The following is a 24,499-nucleotide window of genomic DNA, read 5'->3' on the forward strand; positions in this document are numbered from 1 at the left end:
TTTTTCCTATTGGCTTAGTGACCCTGGGCAAAAAGCTTCACCTCTCTGAGCCCATTCCTCCATCCGTAAAGCAGAATAATAAGACTACCTTGCTGGATTCATTTAATGATTACAGACTAAGTAAAGCCCCATTTGCTGCATGCTGGCACACAGCAAATGGAAGCTGTTAAATAATAACTCCTCATTGGATTTTAGGTGTCTTGATGTGAAGGATGTTACCTTCTGCCTCCTCCAAGAAGCCCTCCCTGGCCTTCCGGCCTTAGCCCCACCTTCCTGTTATCACCAACAGCATTTCATTAATGACCACTCTCTACCCCTTACAACAGTTATTTGAATGATTTTATCTTCTGTGCTAGGCTAGGCTTATGAGGATGAATGTTGTAATGTTACCTCAAGAAACTCCCCCTGTGGGGGCTAAATTCACTTCAGATTATTGTAAACCAGAAGGGTGACCAGCAGGGAACCGGAACCCGGAGATGGGGGGCCAACCTTTGGAACCGAGAAGGTGCTGGGCCGTTCGGCTTGAGTGTAGACCCCAGGTCTAATACACACTTCACCTGGGCCTTGATTTTTTTTCTCTTTAAAAGTTACCCTCTGAGTCTCTGGGTTCTGGGACGCAGAGGAATAAATGTATCCCCACCCCCCCCATTCCCAATCATCTGTAAGTGTTTACTCCCATCTACAAGGGGAGGCTGCTTTGCCCATAATCCACCCAGAGGGAGCCTGCTGGTCAGGTAAGTAACAGTAACAAGCAGGAGGGCAGGGCTTCCCTTTGAAAAGGAATTTATGATGGTGGCCGGGACATCATTAATTACTGCTGTGTCCCCTTGCCCGGCCGGCCGCTGCAACCCAGGATTCAGCTTTGTTTCCAAGACTTAAACCCAGGCAGGTTCCATGAGATTGCAGAGGCCAGGAGCAAAGAGAAGGCTTTTTAGAATTCTTTTTTCTCCTTTTCAAAAGGACCCCTGGGGAGATGGGGGCATTGGGACACTAATCAGTAGCTTCTTTTCAGGCTGTACTTGGACTGGGGTGGGGGAGGGGTGGTTCCTTCTGTGGGAGGAGAAGCATCAGCCCCAGGGAGAGGCCTGACAGGTGGGTTTCCGATCACGCGGTGGGTCTGAGTTGGCAAATGATGAATGTTTTTTTGTTTTTGTTTTCGTTTTTGTTTTTTGCTTTGATAAAATCTGGGGCTCCACAGGGAGTTTTTACCCATCGTCCTTTACTAAATGTATCTCCCCAGCCCTCCTTCCTCCATCTCCTCAGGCCTCCAAGGAGTTGGGGAGTCCCGCAGAGAGGAGGTCAGGCATGTGGGCTCCGCGGCAGGCTGATGAGCATTCAGATCTGGCTTAGCTGCGTACTCACTCTATAACTTGGGCATATTGCTAAATGTCTCTGGCCTCAGTTTCCTCATCTGAAAAACGGAAATGATCACAGCATTCACCTCCATCTCTTTCCCTTCCGTGGGGCCTCCCGTGGGGCCTCGAATCTCTCTGTCTCCCCTGCACATCTTTCGAATCCAAACAGCTCTGTCATCTTCCCCTCTCATCTAGCCTGCCTCTGTTTCTCTCTGCCATCCCCTCTCCCCATCCCCTACAGTCTCTCAGCTCCAGGGGTCTCTTTCTGCCAACTCCTTATCACTACCGCCACCTGCTTTCTCTCTGCCCCGTTAATCTTGCTTAATTGCTTCCTGGAGCGAAGGCCGACATTGCTGGAACTGACTATGCAATGGAGAGTTGGGGGTGACAGAGTGATGGGAGGGGGCAGATGCTGAGGGGCCATTTAGGGTTCAGGGGCACTTTGGCCAGCGGGGGATAGCCAGAGGGCAGGAAGTTATTGACTGTCTGTCTAGAGAGGCCAAGGTGAGCATGATCTGATTCCCGGGGCTCTCTGGGCAGGATGGTTTTCCCGGGGCCCAGAGCTGGGTCTTGTCCTCCAAAGCACACTCCATGTTGTGTGCATGCTCCCAGATGCCAACATAGAGTGGGTGGCCGTCCTCAGCTCCTGCTGAGCAGTGATGAGAGCCTATGGCCAGGACCTCTCCAGAGTGCATGGCTACCTCAGGAGTAAGCATCATCCCAAGTCAACCTGGGCTTTGCTCTGTAGGAAACTAAGGTGCTGTCTTGGCCAAGTCCTCCATGGGGAGAAAACTCCACCACCACAGCCAGGGAACCTGGAGCAAGGTTACTGGAGGCTCAGTTTACCCGTCTATAAAATGGGGCTGATAATGATGCAGAAGTCACTGCCAAGTGCTTAAGAAGACTGCTGGGGGTCTCCTTAAGGAGGGTGCCTGGCATACAGTGAGGACTCCGTAAAGACTCTCCAGTGTCGTTACTTGGGAGTGGGCGTCGGGGAGGCACCCTCGAGTGTCCTTGCCCTCCCCAGGTATCTCTTGTTTTAGGGGGAGTTGGTATTATAATAGCTAGATGTCATAAGACTCCAAAAGATGAAGCAACATTTGCACAGTGCTTTGGAAGGAATAAAACTCTTTTCGTAGGTGATCTTGCTTAATGCTCCTAACAGCCCTGGGGTGAGGGAATGATCCTTCTCATTTTGCAGAGGAGAAAATGGAAGTTCAAAGGAGTGAAACAACATGCACACCTGAGGGCGGCCAGCTCTGAGCCGGGATGAAGCAGGATTGCAGTCCAAGGCAGGCTGGCTCCAGACGGTGCTCTTTCCACTCCTTGGCCGCCTCCCGAAGGGGCAGACACGGACGGGATTGGCTCTGATTGGCAAAGCAGACCTCAGGCTCTGTTTCTATTTCAACATCAGTGCAGCTGCGTGCCACTCGACAGTATGCAAAGTGTACCATGTTAATTACCTTAGTTGATCATGACAGAGCTTGCAGTTTGGGCAGGAGATCTTAGCCCCACTCTACAGGTGAGAAAAGCACAGCCTGGAAAGATGGAATCACATGCCAGGAGGTGGCACAGAGCCATTTCTCTCCAAGGTCAGGCCTTCCAGTTACTGATATGCGACCATGGGCACATCTCTTCACTGTTCTGAGCCTCGGTTTCCCCACTAATCCTGTCTCTGAAGGTGGTAGCGAGAATTAAATAATGACACAAGGGTGCAGAGAGCCTGCATCCCCACTATATCCGGTGGGCTCTCAAGACGTGAGAATTCTTTCCCCTTTGGGAAACTCTTATATGAGCCTCTGAGGGCAGTAAGAGCTCTGGAGCACTGCCTGAGAAGATTAAAATTGCACAAAAATTTATCGAATGTCTACTATGTATGTGTCAGAGAGTTTAATGGTGACAGACACAGTGACTACCTGCATGTAATTTACAATGCAGTGTAGGAGACAGACAGAAAATAAAGACGCCCCGAATTCATCAAATGATGGCTTCCAGTGAATTCATCAAGTGATGTGAAGGTGAAAATAGAAAAAAGAATGGAGGGGGACTCCTTGTCTGCCCCAGGAAGGCCTCTCAGGAGGGGACCGCTGAGCGATGCCTTAAAGCACATGAAGGCTGGACATGCAGAGCTGGGAAGAGGACGGTCCCGGGTTGAGAGGGCAGTGTCGGGCAGGGATGGATTTGAGTGTTCAAGGATGGGAGGAGGAGCCTGATGGCTGGGGACTCATGAGAGATGAGCGAGTGGGTCCAGTCAAGGCCAGGAAGGTTGGCAGGGACTTAACCACGAGGACTTGGTCACCAGTTTGGACTTTATTATAAGTCTAATGCGAAGCTGTAGATCAGGTTGGAAGTAGGGAGGAACGTGATGTGATTTCGATTTTAAGAAGTAAGCCATTTATAAATTGCTAAACGGTTATAGTTGGAAGGACTTCTAAATATGATCTGCCCACCCTTTTATTGCGCAGTAGGGAAGCTAAAGCCCCAGACGTGGAAAGCAGGTGGCCCGTGTCACACAGCACCTCAGGGCAGAAGCAGCCCGGCTTAGAACCCAGCTTCGGTGCTCCCTCCTTTGAGAGGCTGGCAGAAGCACGAGGCCAGGCACCGCCTCTGTCTCCTTCAAGGATGAACTAGCGTGGCTTCTGGCCCCATTGCTTGAGGGACCATGCCAGCATCATCCTTCCCCAGGTCAAACCTGTGGCTGCCCCTTTCCCATGCTGACTTTTGTTCTATGGCCACTGTCTTAGGTCCCTTCATGCCAAAGAAACACACGTGAGCCAAGTTTGATTTTGAAAGCACACCCGCATCACATCGTAGAAACTGCAATTCTGCCTGAATGTACTCGACCCCATGCAAAGATACATCTGCTAGCAATTCCAGGAATGCATTTAGCATTTTTGCTCTATAATGTGCAGAGCATTTTCTGTGCAAGAGAATGTTTCTCTCTCTTGGAGGGGAGTCCAGGCAGTGTGACAGTCTTTTTGCAGATGGGGCGATGAGGCCAGAAGTGGCTAATTGACTTACAAAATAGGAGGGAAAGGGAGCAAGGGAAAGGGCCTCTCTAGGCAAGCCAAATGACATGAAAGGGAAGGAAAGAATAAAGTAAGCACAGAATCCCTGAATTCCAGCATTAGAACCTGAGAATCATTCTCCAGGCTCTGAGAATCATAAACGGATAGGGCTAGTAGGCCTTAGAGATGGTTTGATCCAATCTCCTCTCAACTCTAGTAATTTTTTTTTTAAGTCCTATTTAGGAATAATGTGTACACAGTTAAGTGCATCCATCTCCAGTGCACAGCTCAATGTTTTTTTTATATACCAAGTAATTACCATCCAGATCAAAATATAGAACATTACTATTTCTTCAGCCCCGAAGGCTCTCCTGTGCCTCATTCCAGTTGATACTTTTTCTCTATTCCCCTGCACCCCGAGGTAACTACTATTCTGACTTCTATCACTATCAAGCTGTTGTTCTTGAACTTCATATAAATGGAATCATACAGCGTGAACTCCTCCAGATCTGGCTTCTTTAGCTCAACATAATGATTTTATGATTCATCCATGTTGCTGCATATAGCAACAGCTTGTTCTGCTTTATTGCTGTATACTATTCCATTGTATGAATATATATATAGTAAAATATATATATATAGTAAAATATATATATATATATATATATATATATATATATATATATATATATATATAAAATCAATTTATTTTTATCTCTTCTTCTGGGAATGAGCATTTACTTGCTCCCATTTTGGGTGCTTATGAATAAAGCTGCAGCACGCATTCTGGTCCACACCTTTTTGTGGGCATATACAGTCATTTCTCTTGGGTATATAACTGGGAGTGGAAATGCTGAATTGTCATAGGGTAGGCACAGGTTTAGCTTTAATAGACATCGTGAAACAGAGTGGTTGTGCCATTGGTTGGTCCTGCCAGCCGTGAGGGAAAGTTCTAGTTGCTCCATCTCCTCATACTTGGCATCATACATCTGTTCAGTTTTAGTCTGCTGGTGGCTCTGTAGTGATGTTTTATTGTGATTTTTTTTGGCATTTCCCTAGTGAGTAACGACGCTGAGCACTTTTTCATAAACTTATCAGCTATTTGGATATCTTCTTTGGGGAAGTGTCACCTTTTTTGCCCAATTTTAAACTTGGTCTTGTTTTTTTATCGATTCTTTATATATTCTGTATATAAATCCTATGTCATAGACAGATATTGCATATACTTTTCCCAGTCTGTGGTTTGCTTTGTCACTCTGTTAATCGTGTCCGAGGATGGTCTGAGAGGAGAGAGAATGAATGTTTACTGAGAGCTTCCTCGGGCCAGACCCAGGACCACCCACGTCTGACTACCTCATTGTCTCGTGCTCACCACCACTCACTGGGGTGAGCACCTTCACCCTCCCCGTCTCCGCACCCCGCACCACCTGATGATAAGGGGTTTAAGGAACTTGCCCATGATCTCAAAGTTGGCAAGCGGCCAGGCTGGATTTCTCTGGTCCCAGAGCCCCCTCTTTCTGCTTCAGGTGTCAGTGGGAGAGGAGGTTCCCAGCCCTCCACCCCATCCTTGGCACGTCTCATTGTCAACAGCCAGGCAGAGAGGCTTGATCAGGGATGCCCCTGCCTCTTCGCTCTCCCTGGAGTGAGGGCTTCCTAATTACCCGCCTCGTTTTGTTTGAAGTGAATTTCTTGGCATCATCAACTACATTCCATTCCAGATTCAAAAGAGCTTCCAAAAGTGTATTGGAAAGATTGGCACTATCGGGTGTTTGGGACTATTCTTAATGCCAATAACTTACATGTATGTAAATCCTTTGATTCATAAAGTGCTTCATTGATGGTTGTCTTATTGCTTATTCATTAGCTTAAGCCAGAGAGATAAGCGGGACAATTATTAGAAAAACCATGTCCAGTAGACTTTTACCGAGGACTGACCCAGTTCTGGGCAGGGGAACGCAGTTAAATGAGTCCTGTGCTTGGGCATTTGAACTCTGGTGAGTAAGATATATGTATGTCTCAGGTCAACATTCAATGCAGGACATCACAGAGGGTGGGAGAATGCGGAGCGGGCAGTAATGGACACTCATTCATGATTCCATGAGCTTTTACTGCGTGGCAGACACTATGTTCAGTGGACATTGCAGAGAACAAAGCAGAAAACCCGACACAGTCCCTGCCCTCGTGGAATTTGCAGGTTGAAGAAAATGCAGTGAGAGCGTAATAGTAGCCACCTTGCCCTGGAAGAGATGGGAAGCTTCACATAGGAAGCAATGTGTGAATTAGGTCTTGAAGGATGAATAGGAGTTTATCAGGAGGGGGAAGAGGGGTATGGCATTCCAAACCAAGAAAACCGCGTGGACAAAAGCCTGGCTCTATGACTTACCCAAGGTCACCTGGCCAGGAAATAGGTGAGTCATCTGCTTCTCAGCTCTGTGTTCTTTCCACCGTCCATGCTGCCTCCTGTGACCCTCCCCAGAGCATACAGTCCCCACAGAAGTGACTAAGTAAGGGTGGCCTGTGACATGTCCGCCTAGTGGCTGAGCCATCCCCAAGGCCAGACTCAGGGGCAGTTTGCCAAGGCAGCACTGATTGTTCCAGTTGTGCCTTATCTAAAAACTGGACTAGCTGAGTACAGCATCAGCTTGGGGATCATGTGACTCTCCCAGACTCCTACTGGCCTTCCTGGTCCTCAGTTACTGCATCTGTAAATGGGAATAATAATAACAATAACCGCTGTATTGATGAAGCCTTCGCTTTGTACCAGGAATGTGCTGAGCACTTCGCACTCAGTATCTCTTTTGATATCTACAATGGCCCTGTGAGGTGCGGGTCTTCTTATTACCCATTTTACAGGTGATGAAACTGAGGCTCAGAGAGGTTACATGACTTGTCCGGCACCTCATGGATCCGGGAAGTGGCAGAATCCAAATCACTCCCAGCTCATTGTTACTTCATTCAGCATTCCAGTTCACGGCTAATAGGTCTTCCTGTTCCCACCTCTGTCTCCACCCCCGAAATACATCTCAGGTGTTTAATGGGTATCTGTTTCTCGAATGTCAATGCTCTTGCCAGCTGTGATTTGGAGTGGGTCTGTGATTTGACAGGGGAGAGCACGTGGCAGGGGCCTGTCTCCTGAGAGGCCAGAACTTCCGATTTTTCCCGACCTGTGGAATCTGGCAGTGGAGGTGCCTCGTGGAACAAAACACCACAATTCAGTGGGGGCTCGGCTGGTTCAAGGAGCCCCAGACATTCAACAGAAACAGCCGGCTCTGGGCGTGTGCATACTGGGGCCAATCTGGCCAAGAGGAAGTGAATTTGCGTTTATTATAAACTGTGAACCAACCCAGGCTTCCTGCCCAGCGGGAGAACAGGTAGGAGAGTACTGCCTTATCAGGGGCATTTGTGTGTCTCTCCCCTTTCATTCCACAAGCGTCCGAGGAGTTCTGCTCCCGGAGCCTGTGCCAGGGCAGCAGAGAGGAGTCCCAGCCCTTTGACGGCCACCATGTATCGAGCACTCACTGCCTGCCAAGCGCTGAGCCGAGAACTCCACGTGCTTTCCTATCATTGAACCCTCACGAGGCCCCTGGGAGTGTTATTCCCTCAGCGTGGTAGGAGTGAAGTAAAGCCCTGTATGGTGCTCACTCTGGCAGGAGGCAGACGGGGGAGCTTGCTGTGGGGAGGGCACAGGGCTGTGGGCTCTGAGGTGGAGAGAAAGCCAACAAGATTGGGGAAGGCTTCAGGGACAGGGGCGGCTTTTGACCAAGGCTCTTGAATAATGTAGGATTGGGGGCAGCAGAAATGGGGAGAGAGGGCCTTCCTGGCAAAAGCAGAGGCAATGGCCCCAGTGTGGGAAAGCACAGGGCAAGCCAAGGGCAAGCCAAGGGCGCACCCTGCAGTCAGCGAGACCAAGTGTGAATCTGGGCTCCCTCACTTACCAGCTCTTTGACCTTCAGGGAGTGACATCGCTGCCCCTGCCCCCCAGCACCACCCACCTTTTAAAAAAAAATAGAGGTGAAATTCAGGTGACATTAAATTAGCCATTTTAAAATGAACACATCAATGGTATTTAGTACATTTATAACGTACTACCACCACCTCTGTCTAGTTCCAGAATGTTTCTCTCACCCCATTCCCCCCTCAAAAAACCCCCTCCACACATCAGGAGCCCGCCCCCAGCCCCAGCATCCACACTAAATTTCCTTCTGTCTCTATCGGTTTACCTAGTCTAGAGATTTCATATAAGTGGAACGATACCACACGTGACCTTTCGTGTCTGGCTCCGTTCACTTAGCATCATGTTTTGGAGGGTCGCATATGTGACAGCACGTATCAGTACTTCACTCGTTTTTCTGGCTGAATACTATTCTGCTTTATGGATCTTTGACGTTCATCTGTTTATCCATTCAGACTTTGATGGGCATTTGGGCTATTTCCACCTTTCGGCTTCAGTGAAGTGCGCTATGAGCATGTGTTTGCTTAGTCCCCATCTTCAGTTCTTTGGGGTGTATACCTAGGCGTGGGATTGTGGGGTCATGTGATTAGGCCATGTTGAACTTTTGAGGCTACATCACCTCTTTGAACCTCAGTTTCTACATCTGTAGGAAGGTGATGATGAGGATAGCTACCTTGTGTGGGTGGATGGGGAAAGATTAGAGGATTAAATGTAGTATGATGCCCAGGGTAGCGAGGGCTCAAGGTACACTAGGGAGAGGCCGCGTTAAGGAAGGCTGTTGGCTGCAGGAAGGAAGGATGAAGGGGTGGGGTCTCTATGCCTGGCTGAGCTCACCTCTGACCCTGAGCAGTGGGCTCTTTCTGTGAGGGATGGGGAAGAGTGAGCAGGGAGCTGGTGACCTGGGAACCAGGCCCCCTTCCTGCTTTCAGATCCAGGGAGGCTGCCTCCCCCACCCCATCCCACTTGGCCACCCTCACCATCAAGGGAGCCCCCAGCGACTGCCAGTGTAGTTGTCCCCCATTTGCTTCTTGCTTCCCCCGCCTCCCCATTCGGAGCCTGCCTGGGAGCAGTTCAGGCTTGGCAAGCAGCAGAGGCTCAGAAACCAAATCAACAGGTAAAAATTCCCATTCTCTGCCTGTTACCCGCCTGGCTGCACAGTTTGCAACGTAACAGGAATTGGGAGTGGGGCTGCGTGAGGAGCCAGAGTCAGTGAGGATCATTGGAGAGGTTGAGATGCAATGGCCCGCGCTGTGGGGAAAGGCCAGAACGGCACCAGGAGAGCAGTCCCGGGGGAGCCCCACTCTCTCCCTCCTTTTGGAGTTGCACAAGGTGGCAGAGGAGGACAGCAAGCTTTGCCCAGGGATGACCTTGACCACTAGTCTTTCTTACCCTCCCGTCTCTGCAGCTGTATTCAGATCTCCTTCGTTAGTGGGAGCAGGTGCTGGGGCCCAGTGGCCATACAGAGCTGAGTTCCTATCCAAGTGTGGCCATGTGGGCATTGAAAGTGACCTTGGGCAAATTAGAATCCCTCTGAGCTTCGGTTTTTCATCTGTAAGATGAGAGATAACAAACCGTCTTGGCTAGGTTGTTGTTGGTATTCAACAAGATCAGGAGGAAAAGTGAGTTGCACAGGTTCTTGATATTAGGTGGGAGATGGCGGGGAATGGTCATGGTCAAAGGGATTGGGTCATGGTCGGTCAAGCGTCTCAGGCTCGACTCCCACTGACGTTGAGTCCCCTGACCACGGGAACCATGTCTGTCTCCTTTATGGGCACCCTGTGTCTTAGGTCGGGTTCCCTAACAGCAGAACCTGAGCGGGGGTGGTTGTGCAAGGGAATTATCGAAGGAAGATTCTCAGGAGAGATCTGCATACCAGCATGGGTGCACGGGATAAGGCAAAGGAAAAAGTTAAGCCACTTTGGGGTTCAAGAGCAGTCCAGCTGAGCCAGATCCATGGGGAGCTCTGGAGTGTGAATGGCATCATCGAGTTTGTGCCCAGCATATTCTGTCAGGGCCATGGGTTATGCTTGGGGGTAGCGTGTGGCTTCCCAGGCATGTGGCTTCCCAGGCATCTCTGGGTGATGTGGTTCCCTCCGAACAGCCAGAAACCAGCAGTCGTCCCAGAGAAGGTGCAGGTGGAGACGTTAGCAGACAGCACTGTCGAGTTTGGGGGAAGCTGTGCACCATCTAGGAAAGGGGTTTGGGGTGCTGGTGCAGCACCAGCATACCCCCTAATCCTTTACTTTGGAATCAGGAAGAAAACATCAGCTGTGGTACCTCATCACAGACCTAGGTATGAAACCCCTTTCTGCCACTTGTTGGAATCATTGACCTCTCAGTGTCTCTAGTGACCCCTCCACCATAAGGTCCATTCAAGGATGCATCAGATGCCACGTGGACAGAAGCTCCATTGGGCCTGGTGCACAGTAGGCCCTCAGCACCTGTTGGATGGGTAGAATCAGGTTTCCTGCTCTCGCTGTCTGTGTCTGCATAGAGACCATCCCAGGATAGTGTCTCTCCTGCCAGGTCTGGCCCAGGTGAGCTCCTTCCCTCCCTCAGTGGGAGATGGACAGTGTGAATCCCTAAGAGCTCCTGTCCCCAGGGCCTAGAGAGAAAAGATGGCCATTGTTCTCAGCTCCCTTCCTCCAGGAATGAGAAACATAGCCGGAACCTTTAGTGTTGAGGTCAGCCAAGGCCTGAGATTTCCCCAGAGGTGTTTGTCTCCAAATGATTGATTTATTCCCATTGTTATTCAGTGAGGATACACAGATATACTCTGCTTATTGAAAAATGACACACTTTGGGTGAGATTACAACCCCTAACGCCAGACTCCTTTCCCCCATGGCTCCAAGGAGTGGCCACTGTTTGTCCAGAGGACTGATGTTGTTGAAAAACAAAACTCATCTGAGTAAATTAAAAGATTGAATTGGCTTTATTCAATGATTCATTAATTGGGCAGCATCCCATCCAGCAAATAGAAAGGAGCTACCAAGAGCTGTAAAAAATGGAAGGCTTTTATAGGCAGAATGGGCAGGAAAAAGAAATTTCTAGCAAAGAGTGCATAGTTTCAGACTTAGGTCCCCTCCTTTCTGGGATGGAGGAGGTCTTTGGGGATCACCTCACTAGTACTGAGCAGGAAATTACAGACCGGTTAAGATTACATTCCTGGGAGAGGCTGAAACCGTAATTAGGTTCGGTATTAAGTCTTGGTTTGCCGACATGGGACTTAGCACAAGTGACTCTATTTTGAGCCAGTTGTCTCTTTTTTAATAAAGTCAACACCCGAGCAGTGTCTACATGTGGCTGAGGCGTGGTCAGGAGAGTCCCCCTTCAGGGCTGGGGCTGCCAGAGGTCCCGGTGAAGAAAAGGGTGAAGGTAAGCCACTTCTCAGGGTTTCTGCAGGCCTGAGGTTAGCACAGAGGGGTGAGTGAGCTGCCTGGCTGGGGTTTCCCCAGAATGTGGACAGAGCTATAATCTATAATGCTAATATAGCTTCCACTTGCTGAGGCTTACTTGGGGGTGGGGCAGACACCATGCTGGACAAGCTCCTGTGTCTTCTTATTTAACTCTGCGAATGAGAAGTGTCTCTGTCCTCATTTTACAGATGAAGAAACTGAGGCTCAGAGAAGTTCACATAAAGCGTCCAAAGACACATAATGAGTGGTGGACATTTGGATTCAGCTCACCGACCGATGAGTCGAGGTGCAGGAGACCCTGATTCTTGCCCTGGTAGGCACCCAGCTGGCTTTCTCCCAAGCACAGGTCATTTCATCCTTGAGACTCAGACTCTCCGATTCCTCTTCACCTCACCTTTACTCATCTGTGGAGACTGAGCCCCTTCCTTTCACTAGAGTTTTGAAGATCATGAAATACCTGTCTCATTTTTAAGTGGAGAAAGCAGAAGGCCAGCGAGGGCACCCGACCTGCCCACAGCACACAGCAAAGTTGTCCCAGAGCTGTGAACAAAGGTTTCCTGCCTCTTTGTCAACATTCTTAACCCTTTGACCTTATCGCTTCAATCCAGACTTTGCTGCGTGTGTGTGCGTGCATGCGTGCGTGCATGTGTGTAAGGGGGTGCGTGTGTGCATGTGGATAAGTGTAGAGCCAGAACCTGTGGGGGCAGGGGTCACGGAGGCCCATGGGGAGAGGAAGGAAGCTTCTGTTCTCAGCCGCCTTCATCATCTACAGCCTGAGCGCTGGCCCGCAGAGGAGCGGCTGCAACCTGGCTGCCTCTCAGTGAAAACAACTGTGTCTTGGCAGTGAGTATCTTTCCCTACCTTTACCTGGAGGAGTCTTGTTTCCTGTTTCCCGTCTGCCGCTACCCATAGGTTGATGGCAGGACATTTTCCCTGTGGCCGATCAGGGAGATTTATTTAAATCCCAGGCAAGAGAAATAGAACCAACAGTCCCTGGAATCCTTTTCATCAGCTTCCTGGAAGAGGGCTTCAGAGCTCCAAAGACCAAGGCTTGAACTTCAGACAAAGAAGGAAAATGCAGGACATATATGAGCTCCGTTGCCCCTTTATGTAGTTCCTCTGAAATCTTATGCTTATTGAATAATTGAATGAATGGTTCACATTTGATATTTTGGCAACTGAAAGAGTTGCTTCATATTCAGGAATAGCTACATCGACCCTGCTTGTGCGAATGTGTACACACTATGCACACATGCGCACACTCTTGGCTCTCTCTTCAACGTGTGCTGTCCGTGCCAGAGTCTATCACCAGGTCCCTTCCACGCACCTCTCAAGCAGACCACACATTGGCCCCTGCATCTGAGGGCCCTTATGTGGTCTCTTTGCTCAGCTAGACATATGGTTACTGTGCTTTAAAAGATCGACTGTTCTTAAATGCAGCTGGGTTTAGGAAAGACATTTGTCAGGGGAAGTGGGGGAGAACCAAGATAGTCTGTACATGAATGATGAAGGATAAACCCCAAGTCTGTGGAGATATGCAGGCTTGTAAAATGCTCTGGGACATCCCAGCTCGGCATCCTTATGTCTCTAAAATCTAACAAGACATTCGTTCATTCATTCTTTCCTTCATCAAAAACTTAGATGCTCAGGCTGTGCTAATGCCCTAAGAAATGAAGGTGGCATTTGGGACATGAGTGATCTTCCAGGGCCTACAAATCCAGAGGAGAAGGTGGACCTTGCCGCATAGGCAATGGGGAGCTACAGAAGGTGGTTGGGTAGGAGAGTGGCATGGTCTGAGCCCTACTCCTGAAGATCCATCTCCCTGCCCACTGGCAGATAGAACAGGAGCAGGGGTGGGCAGTAGGGAGATTGTGTGGACACTGTGACTGTGGGCCAGGTGAGATGAGGATGAGGGCTTGGCTTAGGGAGGATGGTGGGAGTGGTAGACAGAGGGGAGGGACCAATGTAAGATGTGTCCAGGTATATGGAACTGAGCTGTTGGGGGAGGGGAATCCAAAAACCTGAACCTTTGGGAGACTATGATTGGGAGGATTTCTGGAAGGGCCATTTCTGGGTAAGTAATAACTATAATAGTAATAATAGGTATTACCAAAGCCTTACTCTGTTGCCAGGCACTGTGCTAAGTGCTTTATGCACCTGTTTCATTAAATACAAAAAACCCTGAGATAATTGCCATTATCATCTCCATTTTATACATGGGGAAACGGAGGCACAGTTAACTTGACATACAGCACATAGCCAGTAACTGGTATAGCTAGGCTTCAGCTCGAGGCAGCGGTGGGCAGACCTTCCCAGCATAACCCCTGCCCCACACTGCCTCTCCATCACAGGCCTGCAGGAGGCCAGCTTTATTTCTGGAGAGCACATGCTCTTCCAAACTGGAGAGCCGAGAAGTGAGGGCAGGGCGATTTAGGGTTCACATTAAAACTGACGTGAGTGCAGAAGCAGCACCTCGGGTAGGAAGCCAGCAGGCTGCCTGGGTTCCCAGTTCTGTGTAGTGAGGATATCATCCCAGAAGACTAATGAGAGGGCAGGGGAGGGAGAAAAGGAAGGGAAAGAAGGAAGAAAAATTGCTGCCCATTATACCTGTCCTTTGGCAAAGCCGGGTAATTAGCAAACCCTCAGCAGTAAAATATTTCGTTTTGGTGTAATTGCAAAGTAATTATGTGGTACGGGTTGTGTATTAATCGTGTTGATTAATAACACTCGGGTAGTAATTAAACATCTGCTTCATAATCGCGTGCAGGCTGAAGCTTAACATACACGCACACACACACGCATACCTATGTCCCACGTAAAGCACCTTGGTCGCTCTGGTACTCGTTCGTGTGCGTGCGTGCATGTGTGTGTGTGTGTGTGTGTGTGTGTGTGTGAGTGACAGGTCCTGGCTGAATTAAGAGACCACCCCTTTCCCACCATACATTGAGGGCTTTGTGTCCTGACCCTCCCCTGTGGGGCACTTACCTGGCCCTGGGGCTGTGCCATCCTGAAGCCCCTCTCAGAACTGAACCCCTGGTGTGTGCCTCCATCCCAGCTGAGCTGCCTTGCCCAGGTGTGGCACAGGGGCTCAAGGGCCCCCTACATTACAATATGCTAGAGTGTCTTAGGACTCATTGTGCTATTAGTGTTAGACTGTTTGGTTTCGCGATTCCTTTCTTGGATAGGCTACTTTTCCCTAGCAGCTGGGAGAGAAAGTTATTGTGGGAGCTACCTGCACTGAAGCCCAGGTAACACCCCAGCACACCCATTAGGCCTAGAATTGATGATCTGATCCCAGAGGCTGCAGGGACCAGCGCAGGACGCTGACCCGGGAGCCAGAAGCCCTGGTTTTAGCTGGGATGTACCCTAACTGCTGCGTGCTCTTGGGCAAGTCATTCTCCTTTTTCCCTTGAGTTCCAGGTCTATCAAACAAAACTAAGCCCAGAGGCCTCCAAGGGCCTTTCCAGATCTACTGTACTAGGATTCTAATTTGGTTTGTACTAATTAGGAATCGGAGACAATTTAAATTCAATATATCCGATCCTTAGTGAGTAAACAAGCAGAAATAATTCCTTCCTTTATGACTTCTCAAAGACTCACTCATGAGCAATGATAACTCAAGCTAAAATCAATAGCTTTTATTTCAGACAGAGAAATTACAGAACCCTTGAGCTGCTAGGCATTGCAATTCATTCTTGTATTTTAAATTTTTATGTTTATGTTTATGGACTGTCATTAGGTAATATGGATCCATACTGAAGGCTGATTTTTTTCATTAACTTAACTCATTTTACTTATTAGTTCACATTTATAGCTTGGGTTTAATAAGCGCACAGTGCAAAAGTCATAAAACAGCCCTTTCTTTAGCAATATTTTAAAATCAAGACTCTTCTCTGAGTCATCCCAGGTTTATTTGCTCATAACTTGCTTCTCCTGTGATTTGAGGCCCAGCATTGCCAATTCTAGCCAGTCATTTGACCTTGAGCTTTGGTGTCCTTATTTGTAAGAGGGAAATGCACCACTAATTAATAAAAGCAGTAAGTGCTTAAATTTTAGAAAGCAAGCATCCAACAATCACTTAATGTGTTCCAAGTGCTTCTCATTTGTTATCTGGTTGAATCCTACATCCCTATGGAGTGGCTTTATTTTTTCCACTTTATAGGGGCGGCCCAGAGAGGTTCAATGACCTGTCTGAGGCCACACAGTTGCTAACAGTGGCAGAGCTGGGATGCAGACCCAACGTGTCTAAGTGTAGTCGTCATCGTCTCCTGCAGCCTGCCAGTTTTGGGTCCCACCACCACCACCAGGCCCTGCCCTTCTTCCTTTCATCCTCTCATCATCTGTTTCCACTTGCCTGGGCCCCCGCCTGCTTTTCACCTACCTAGAGCACACCTCTGCTCTCTGACCTTCAGTGGCTCCCCATTGCCTGCAGATACAGTTCATCATCCTTAGCCTAGCATTCAAGGACTGTAACCATCCAGCCCCTGCACTAGGAGGCAGCCTTGGCTCGTAGTCCTGAATACTTATCCCACACCTGGGTGCCTCCATGCCTTCTGCGTATCCTGGTCCCTTTGCCCACAGTGCCCTCCTCTCCTCTCCATACATTCAAATCTGCTCCCTCCTCCAGGAAGCCTTCCCGGGGGCTCAAGAAGGAAGGGGCCCCTACCCCCTCTAAACTCAGAGCCATGTGATGAGCCCTCCTTTGCCACCTCGAACCAAGAGAAGGCCATTGCCTTCTCTTCCCTATACCAATGAGCTCCTTTGAAGGTGTGGTCAGTGCCTCACTCATCCCTGGCACCTGCAGAGTCCCAGGTACACAGCAGATGTTCGATTAACACTCACCAGATGAGTGAGTGCGCGTGTTGCCTGTGACCTCCAGGAAACAACTCCTGTGTCTTTGTGGCGTTCAGGGCCAGCCCAGTGAAAACAGGGAAACACTTCTTCCGAGTTCTATCAACTCTCAACGGCTCTGCTTCCTTCCCTTCCACAAGCTTCCTTCTGTCATCTGGAATTGTCACATTCCTTCTAGGTCAGTGACTCAAATGTAAAACTATTTGCCTCTCTCCTCCATCAAAACTTACCTGTCCTGGCCCCCATTTACTCAGCTCACTGCTGCATGAATGGCTTCTGATTTCTGGCAAATGACATCCAGCTATGATGTTAATAGCAAATCATGATAAAGAAAACTAGACACTGAGGGGCTGGATACTACTCCATAACTGGGCTTAAGGATCCTCATTTTTCCAGGCGGGGAAACAGAGGCCCAGGGGAGGGGAGAGGGGAACTTATTTACATAAAGGCCTTGGCTGGGTTTTCCGTTAAGTCTCCTCAGGAACACTCTACTACTTCCTGTGTTATCTTGGCCTCTGAGATTAGGACCACAGCTCTATCATGGGTACAGCACATTACAGTTTGCATGTACTTCCCCTTAGAATGTCATCTCTGCAGCTCTGTGAGGTTTCACTGAGGCTCAGAGAGGTGGGCTGCATGCCCCGGTCACACAGCCAGTGGTAGTGGCAGGCCCTGGGCTGGAATACAGCCTGGCTAGCCCCCGTTGCCCTCTCTCCACCTTTGCAGCCAGTATGGTCGGTCACTCACTGTCCTCTCTACCTGCTGGCAGCAGCCCATGTATATGCCAGCCTTGATCTGCAGGATCTGTTTCCCTAGCTGGGGCAGGCAGCCTGAGGGACCACGGAGGAGACCAACCCTAGAAGATGCCAGGCCAAAGGCAGGAAGTGCCTCCTCTCTCCCAGGGAGCAGTGGGCTCAGCCTTTGGGAATGAGGGATCCGGGGACCTGTGAGGACAGGCCCAGCTCACAGCTGAAGAGCAGGGCTTCCTTGGCTGCTGCGGATGGCCAGGGTCTTCTGACTGCCCACTCCCCAGCCCCGTCGGGCACTTGGTCACATCCTCCTCATTCAGCACTTTTGGGCCTGAACACAGGTCCGTGGCTTCATTTGGCGGTGACACAGACACACGTTTACAATGTACACACATCCCCACACTGAGCTCCCCCAGCCCCACGCACAGACACAATGTTGCCCACTCTCACGTGACAAGGAACTCATCTGCATGTGTTCACGACACACACTCCTGAATTTCTCTAGTTCACATTCTATTTTAAACAGTCTAGACGATGGCCTCCCACAGCCATCGAGAGCTTCTGCTCTTACATCGACTATGGATTCAAACTCCTCCCGCTGTTTAATAGCCGTGCGACTACCCAGTTCTCTGAGCCTCAGTTTCTCATCAATAAAATGGGGATAATAACATCATTAGTATTAAATGAGGAAAGGCGTGTAGCACTGACCGTGGGACTTTTACATCTCATTTCCCACTCTACCCTGAAAGGCGGCCTTGGCTTGGGGCCCCCCTACTTGGATATCTGGGCCTTTGCTCGCCCTGCTCCCCCACCCTCACCCCCCTACAGCACCCTGCTCTCTCACACACGCATCTTCCCTTCTCTAGGAGGCCTGAATATACCTGCTGGGGTCATCAGTGCTGTTCTCAGAGGACATTAGAGGAGGAGGAGCCTTACCCTGGCACCTCTGCCTGTGTTTTATTAGAGCCCTGGGTTTTAGAACTGGCACGGAGAGATGGCAGGGACCGACGTGGCTCCCGGGTGCCCTTTCACAGACGGGGAGACCAAGGGCCCACGAAGGGGAGGCTGTGCCTGAGAGCTCGCAGCAAGTTAGTTCGGCTTGGGACTGGAACCCAGGACTCCTGCTCATGGATCCGCGGGGGTCCACTGCTGCTACCTCCAGCTGGGAGCGAAGACTCCCCTCTGCCATGGGTTTGTTAAGGGGTTGGGTGATCTGCTTCTCTCAGCAGCTTTAAGGGAGCAAGTGTGGACTGGGGTGGAAATAAAAGTTGGAGACAGGGGGTTTCCCAGATGAGCCTCTTCGTGGAGTGTGTGTGGGAAAGAGGCCCAGAGAGGCTGACACACACATGTCATCCGGATGGGCGGAAGCAGAGACCACAGGCAGCCGTGGTGAGCCCGTGAGAAAGGCACAGCTGCATAGCACGCCGCTAAAACAATCTCCATTGTCACCTCTTTCCTGCAGCCACTTATTTATTTCTATATCATACCCTTTTGGAAAAAGCAGAGAATGCCACCCTTCCCAGGGTGTTCGTCCCACCCCCACACCTCCCCGGTTCTCACGAGATGGCTGCCTTCTGGTGTGACATTAGCATTCACCATCTTGCAGAGCGCTAATGACATTTGCATTTTGCTGGCTGGTGAAAGTGTCGACTGGGCTGTGAGGTCCTGTGGGGAGTTTGTGGCCCAGAGAGAAAAGCAGGTATGCTGGGCTGGGGTCCCACACTGGTCTATGAGAGCCAGAGAGGGCAGAGGAAGGTGGGATCAGAGGGAACAAATGACTCGTGAAATTGAGAGATTTTTGTCTAAAGATGTGCCAGGGACACAAAACAACTCCCAGTCCAGTGCTCCGCCTCCTCCACAGGCACTCAAATGTCGCCTCCCTAACATTTACTGAGCTCTTGCTTTGTGCCAAATGCTCTTCTGTGTGCTTCACAGACTTATGAAAACCATTTTAACTCCCTTCAGTCCTTGACTGACGAGGAGACTGATGGTCTGAGAGGACACTTGAGTTGACCGGTGTCCCGTTTCTGGAACGAGGTTGCACCAGCGTGGGGCCAAGGCCCACCTGCCTCCAAAGCCCACGCTTCTGACCACTGCGGGTGTTGCCTCCCACTCCTCATTGGGCTTGAACACAACCAGGAAACCATTCCCGGATCTGGCCTGTCTCAGCATCCACCTGGCAGGCATGCAGCAGACCCCAGTGGTGTGCCTCGGCTGCTCTAGGGGCTACAAGGCTGACAACTATAAAAGAGGATGAACCCCTGGAGAGAGCACACAGGCACAAGTCAGGGGAGACCCCAGGGTTAGGCCTAGGTCAGCTACTTGCTGTGTGACTCTGGACAAGTTACTGCCCCTCTCTGGGTCAGTCTCCACATTGATAAAATGAAGCCATTGGTCTGGCTGGCTGGATCGTTCCCAGAATGCATCAGCACATGAGGAAGGATCTTTCCTTCAGTGCACTTGAACTCTCCTGGTGTTTCCACCCACTCACTCAGCAATATAAAGTTATGTTTTATATCAAAGCAAACCACAAAACATTTGTCAAGCATCCCCACTCTGCAAAGGGCGCTGTGCTAGACACAGTGGGTGTGATGCTTATGTATTTTTATTCATGACCTACACACACAGGCATACTCATATCTTTGCATCTTAGAATTGTTCCTAGGCAAGTTTATCTGGGACCTAGGCTATGGCTCCCCAATCCTGATGTGGAACCCCAGGCTCCCGCTTTGGGTTCAACACTTTGCCTCATGGCATTGGGCCCAAAGAGCATTTTGGACAAAAACAAGAGACTTTGGGAAGTATGAGCTGATAAGCTTTCCCCGGACTAGGCAGTCACAGCTGATTCTGCTTATCTCTGACAGGTGGGCATCTCCTGGACAGCCCTGGGCTTGGAGTGGCAAGAGCTTCTGACACTGTCATCAAAGCAACTTGAACTCGCTGAATTTGGCATCTAGAAACGTGAGCACAATCCTTTTCCAGACACTGGTCACCCAGGTAAGGGAGTTCAGGCTTGTTCAGCACAAGGTTTTATGCTGCTTTTGTTGTTGTTATTGCTAATAGTAACCATCAGCTGGACACCTTATCATTCTTTATCACAGTGCAGTTCTATTTTCATTGGCAGGAGAGTCCAGTGGTTAAGGCTCTAAATAAAGTACAACAGACCTGGGTTCAAATCCTAGAACCACCAATTACGAGTTGTGTGGCCTGAGGCAGATTCCTCAACCTGTATTTCAGCTTCCTCATCAAGCAAGCAGCAGCACCCACCTTTGTGTTTGTGGTCAAGATAAAATAAAGTAATATATGAAAAGGGCTTAGAATAGGATGGACACATAGTAAGCTCGGAACCCAATAAACATTAGTTGTTACTAATAGCATGCCTGCATCCATGACAATCTGTAATTAGTTTATTCTCACATTGGTCGAGTTCACATTCATGCTAGAATGTAGACTCCATGAGGACAGGAGTTTGTTCTTAGTTGAATCTCAGATCCCAGCAGAGAAAACTGGCCATTAAATGTTGAATGAATGACTATGTAAAGATGCTTTACTTATATTATGCAGAATCCTCAGAATAATCCTTGAAGGTCCTTGCATTAGTCAGGATATGGGTGTGGTTGTGTGTGATAAAAATCCAAAATAACAGTTCTTTAAACAAAAGAGAGGTTAATTTTACTCTAAAGAAAAATCTGAGCTAAGGGGATTCTTCTACACAAAAACATTAGGGAACCAAATTTTTTTCTGTCCTGTGGCTCCACCATCACTTATCCACAGCCCATGACAGTCTCTCCATTCCACTCAGCCAGAAGGGGAAATCAGAAAAGGAGAGAATGCCCCTTCCTTTAAGAGGGTGCACACATCACTTCCATGCATGTCTCATTGGCCAGAATATAGATATATGACACACCCGGCTGCCAGGGCGGCTGGAATTTAGAGTCTTTATTGCCCAGTTACAATTCTACTTCTATCGAAGAAGAGGAAAATGGATTTGGGGGACCCTCCATCTTGCCGGAGAAGATGATTCATCCCCCCTTTTTTTTCATCCTCCCTCCCTCCTTCCTCACCCTGGCAACCAGTGATCTTTTTACTGCTTTTATAGTTTTGCCTTTTCCAAAATGTCTTATAACTAAAATTGCACAGTATGTGGCCTTTTCAGATTGCCTTCTTTCACTTAACAATGTGAATTTAAAGTTCCTCCATGTCTGTTCATGGCTCGATAGCTCATTCCTTTTTATCCAATAATATTCCATTGGATGCACCACCGTTCGTTTATCTATTCACCTATCAAAGGTTGCTTCCAATTTTGGATGATTGTGAATAAAGCTGCTATAAACTTTCACATGCAGGTTTTTGTGTGGACATAGTTTTAACCAGGTGAGTAAGCACCTAGGAACCTAATTGCTGAATTGTATGGTAAGAGTATGTTTAGCTTTTTAAGAAACCGCCGAGCTGTCTTCCAAAGTGGCTGTACCATTTTGCATTTCCACCAGCAACGAGTGAGAATTCCTGTTGCTCCACAGCCTCATCGGCAATTGGTGCTGTCGGTTCTGTGGATTTTTGTCCTTCTGTTACTGTGTAGTGGTATGACCCCTATCTTAAAGTTGTGGATTATGAAATTTAGAGAGGGCAGCTTGCCCAAGGTGGTACAGCAGGTAAGTGATCCAGAAACTTTCTGGGCCTGCTTGACACCTGAGCCCAGTATCTTCCTGCTATACACCACAGCTCTGCTCACAGCAGGTCTCTCTGAGACTAACAGACCAGTGCCCTGAGGTGTCTATTCTTGCCCCAAGCCCAGGCCTGGCTGAATTCCAGGGCCTCATTCATTGTTTAGTGTCTGTACCCCTCCAGCGGGACCGAAGGTCAATGAGGCAGGACCCTGAGGCGGGGCAGAGTGAGCAGTTGAGTCAAGGTTAGAAGTGTCTTACTAGATCAGCCAACAGTAGGAGGAGCCAGACAGCTGAGAAGGCTGGGGCACAGGTGAGCCTGGCAGGCTTCTAGCCTGTGCCCAGTCCCTGGATTTGAAGGAAAGGCTAGAGCTGCCACCCAGGTCAGCAAGAACCAATGATGTGCCAGAAGTGAAAGCTGTCTACAGCGGGGACCAGGGTGATGAGAGGCTGGGCAAAGGCTGAACTGAGGTCGGATGCTGGCTGTGTCAGTTGGTAGTCAACACTCAACTCAAATGTAATTAAGCAAGACCAGCAACTTATTAGCTTGTTTATTGGTGTCCAAGGCAAGACTGAATCCAAGGCTCAAATGATGCCCATGTCTGTGCCCTCTGCTTCCCTCCTGAGGGCTACAGTCCCCAGCAGGCCTGTTCCACGTGGCAGTGGTGCAGTGAACAGCAGCTCCAGACTGACATCCTGCTCATTTCAAATTCAATGAAAGGAGAGCTTCTTTTTCTCAGGAGTTTCAACAAAAGCCCCAGAGTTGAAGGTTATTGGCCGGTCGTGGGTCACGTGACCATCTCTGGCCAATCACTGAAAGCAGGAGAGAATGTGCCGATTGGCCAGTCTAGCTCAGTGTTGGGTGGTGGGTGGTGAGGGTGTATGTATTGTGAGTGGGGGGTGGGGAGGAGTGGGCCTGAAAGTGTGAGGGCTGGTACCCCAAAAAGAGGAAAACCAAGCTGCTATTTTCAGAAAAAGGAAGAATGCTGGGCAAAACAACAGATGCTCCCTGTTAGTGGCGGGGCAGGGGGTGGGAAGCATGGAGCAAGCAGGAGAGCTGATTGGTCTCAAATGGATCCTTCTTGTGGCTTACAGCATTAGGGGTGGCCTCTGACAAGTATGCTTCAGTTTCATTGAATCTGATATCTGAAAGCCTGATTTATGCACACACACAGACTCACACACACACACACACACACAGCATACTCACACACACGCACACAAAAGCAGGCACAATATGTCTGCAGGTGATACTTCATTGTTCGAAAGGATTGCCCCCAAAGGTCCCTCCTGTACTGAGTCTCCGTGCTCCCCAGCAGCCACCCCACTATCTCAGCCACCCCATACCTGGCTGCCTTGGGTTCCCCTCCAGTTCCTCAAAGGACCTTTTCCTAGTTCCCTTCACCTCCATCCTCATCCCCTTATCCCTGGGGAAAGTTTCTTGAGCCACGTTAGCATTTATTTGCCCTAAATGGCCGCTCAGAAGACTGATCCTATGACCCTTCCTGGAAAATGATCCCTCAGCCACCACCTTTCTGAGGCCTCTCGGACAGAAGGGGAAAGAGAGGAGGCAGTCACTGACCGAGCAGGAGCCCCATCTCCGAGTGGCCCCGGGGCCTGGGCGGGATATAGGCAAGCAGGTCAGCCTCGCCCCCTCCCCGCAGCTGACATCCACCATGGCAGCTCTCTTATGCATTTAGGGTGCAGCGTATGATTTTATTCGAAAAAAGATTACTCTGCAGAAAAAAAAAAGATGGAAAACCACAGTGTATGCTGCTGCCTCCCAGGCAACTATGGCCAAATGCTTTTTAAGATCTGTTTTTTGCTTGATTTTGGTCAACCACAAACCTCCTGGCTCCTCCAGTCTCAGTCTCAGCCCCTCTCTCTCTCTCTCTCTCTCTCTCTCTCTCGCTCTCTCTTTCTCTCTCTCAATCTCTCAATCTCTCTCTCTCTCTCTCTCACACACGCGCGCCTGTAGATTCTGCAGCTCTGACTCACCGTGCAGACAGCTCAGCCGTTCAGCATCGCCCTGCCTTATATGGTGTGTTCAGTGCTCCTGAGGCAATGAGTATTAATTCATTTCTTCAGCCAGTGGCTGTTGGGTTCTTACCATGGGCCAGACACTGTTTCATTTACTAGGGATTGAGAGGAAGCAAAGCTGAAAGGCCCCCCTCCTCAGGGGTCCCTGCCTTCTCCTCTGGGAGATCCGCCGGGGGCAGGACCCTTCCTCTGTGTGTCTTGTCCCCAGCCTCTTGTCCAGTGTGTTGTTCAGTGCCAAACTATAGTCGGACTTGGTAGATGTTTGTTGGTTACTTTTCACATTATTTTTTAAAGCCCCTACTTATGATCGATCTGCAGAGAGGACCACTGGACCACTATGGTCCCTTCTGAACCACCAGGATGACTTGGTCCTCACTGTCTAGGACAGAGTTTAAGATGCAGCTTGTCACGGGTCCTAGAAAGGGAGGAAAGGCCATGGTTAGAGGTCTATGTGCAAATCTGG

General features: G+C 49.4%; 1 protein-coding gene across 5 annotated transcripts in view; it reads left to right on the top strand.

Annotated features, from left to right (window-relative positions):
* TSPAN18 (tetraspanin 18) overlaps window positions 1-24,499 on the top strand; it is a 175,591-nt gene that overhangs the window by 97,458 nt on the left and 53,634 nt on the right. For 3 of the 5 annotated variants that reach the window (XM_039867595.1, XM_039867600.1, XM_039867608.1), the window contains one exon: window positions 20,197-20,329. The exons of 1 other annotated variant lie outside the window; for it this stretch is intronic. The gene's annotated coding sequence lies outside the window, so the exon portion shown is untranslated. Of the gene's footprint in view, window positions 1-18,980; window positions 19,032-20,196; window positions 20,330-24,499 lie in introns of those variants that run through there. One more of the 5 variants, XM_039867615.1, reaches the window with a different exon arrangement.

Source organism: Pteropus medius, unplaced genomic scaffold (assembly GCF_902729225.1).
Source record: "Pteropus medius unplaced genomic scaffold, Ma_sr-lr_union100, whole genome shotgun sequence".
Lineage (NCBI taxonomy): Eukaryota > Metazoa > Chordata > Mammalia > Chiroptera > Pteropodidae > Pteropus > Pteropus medius.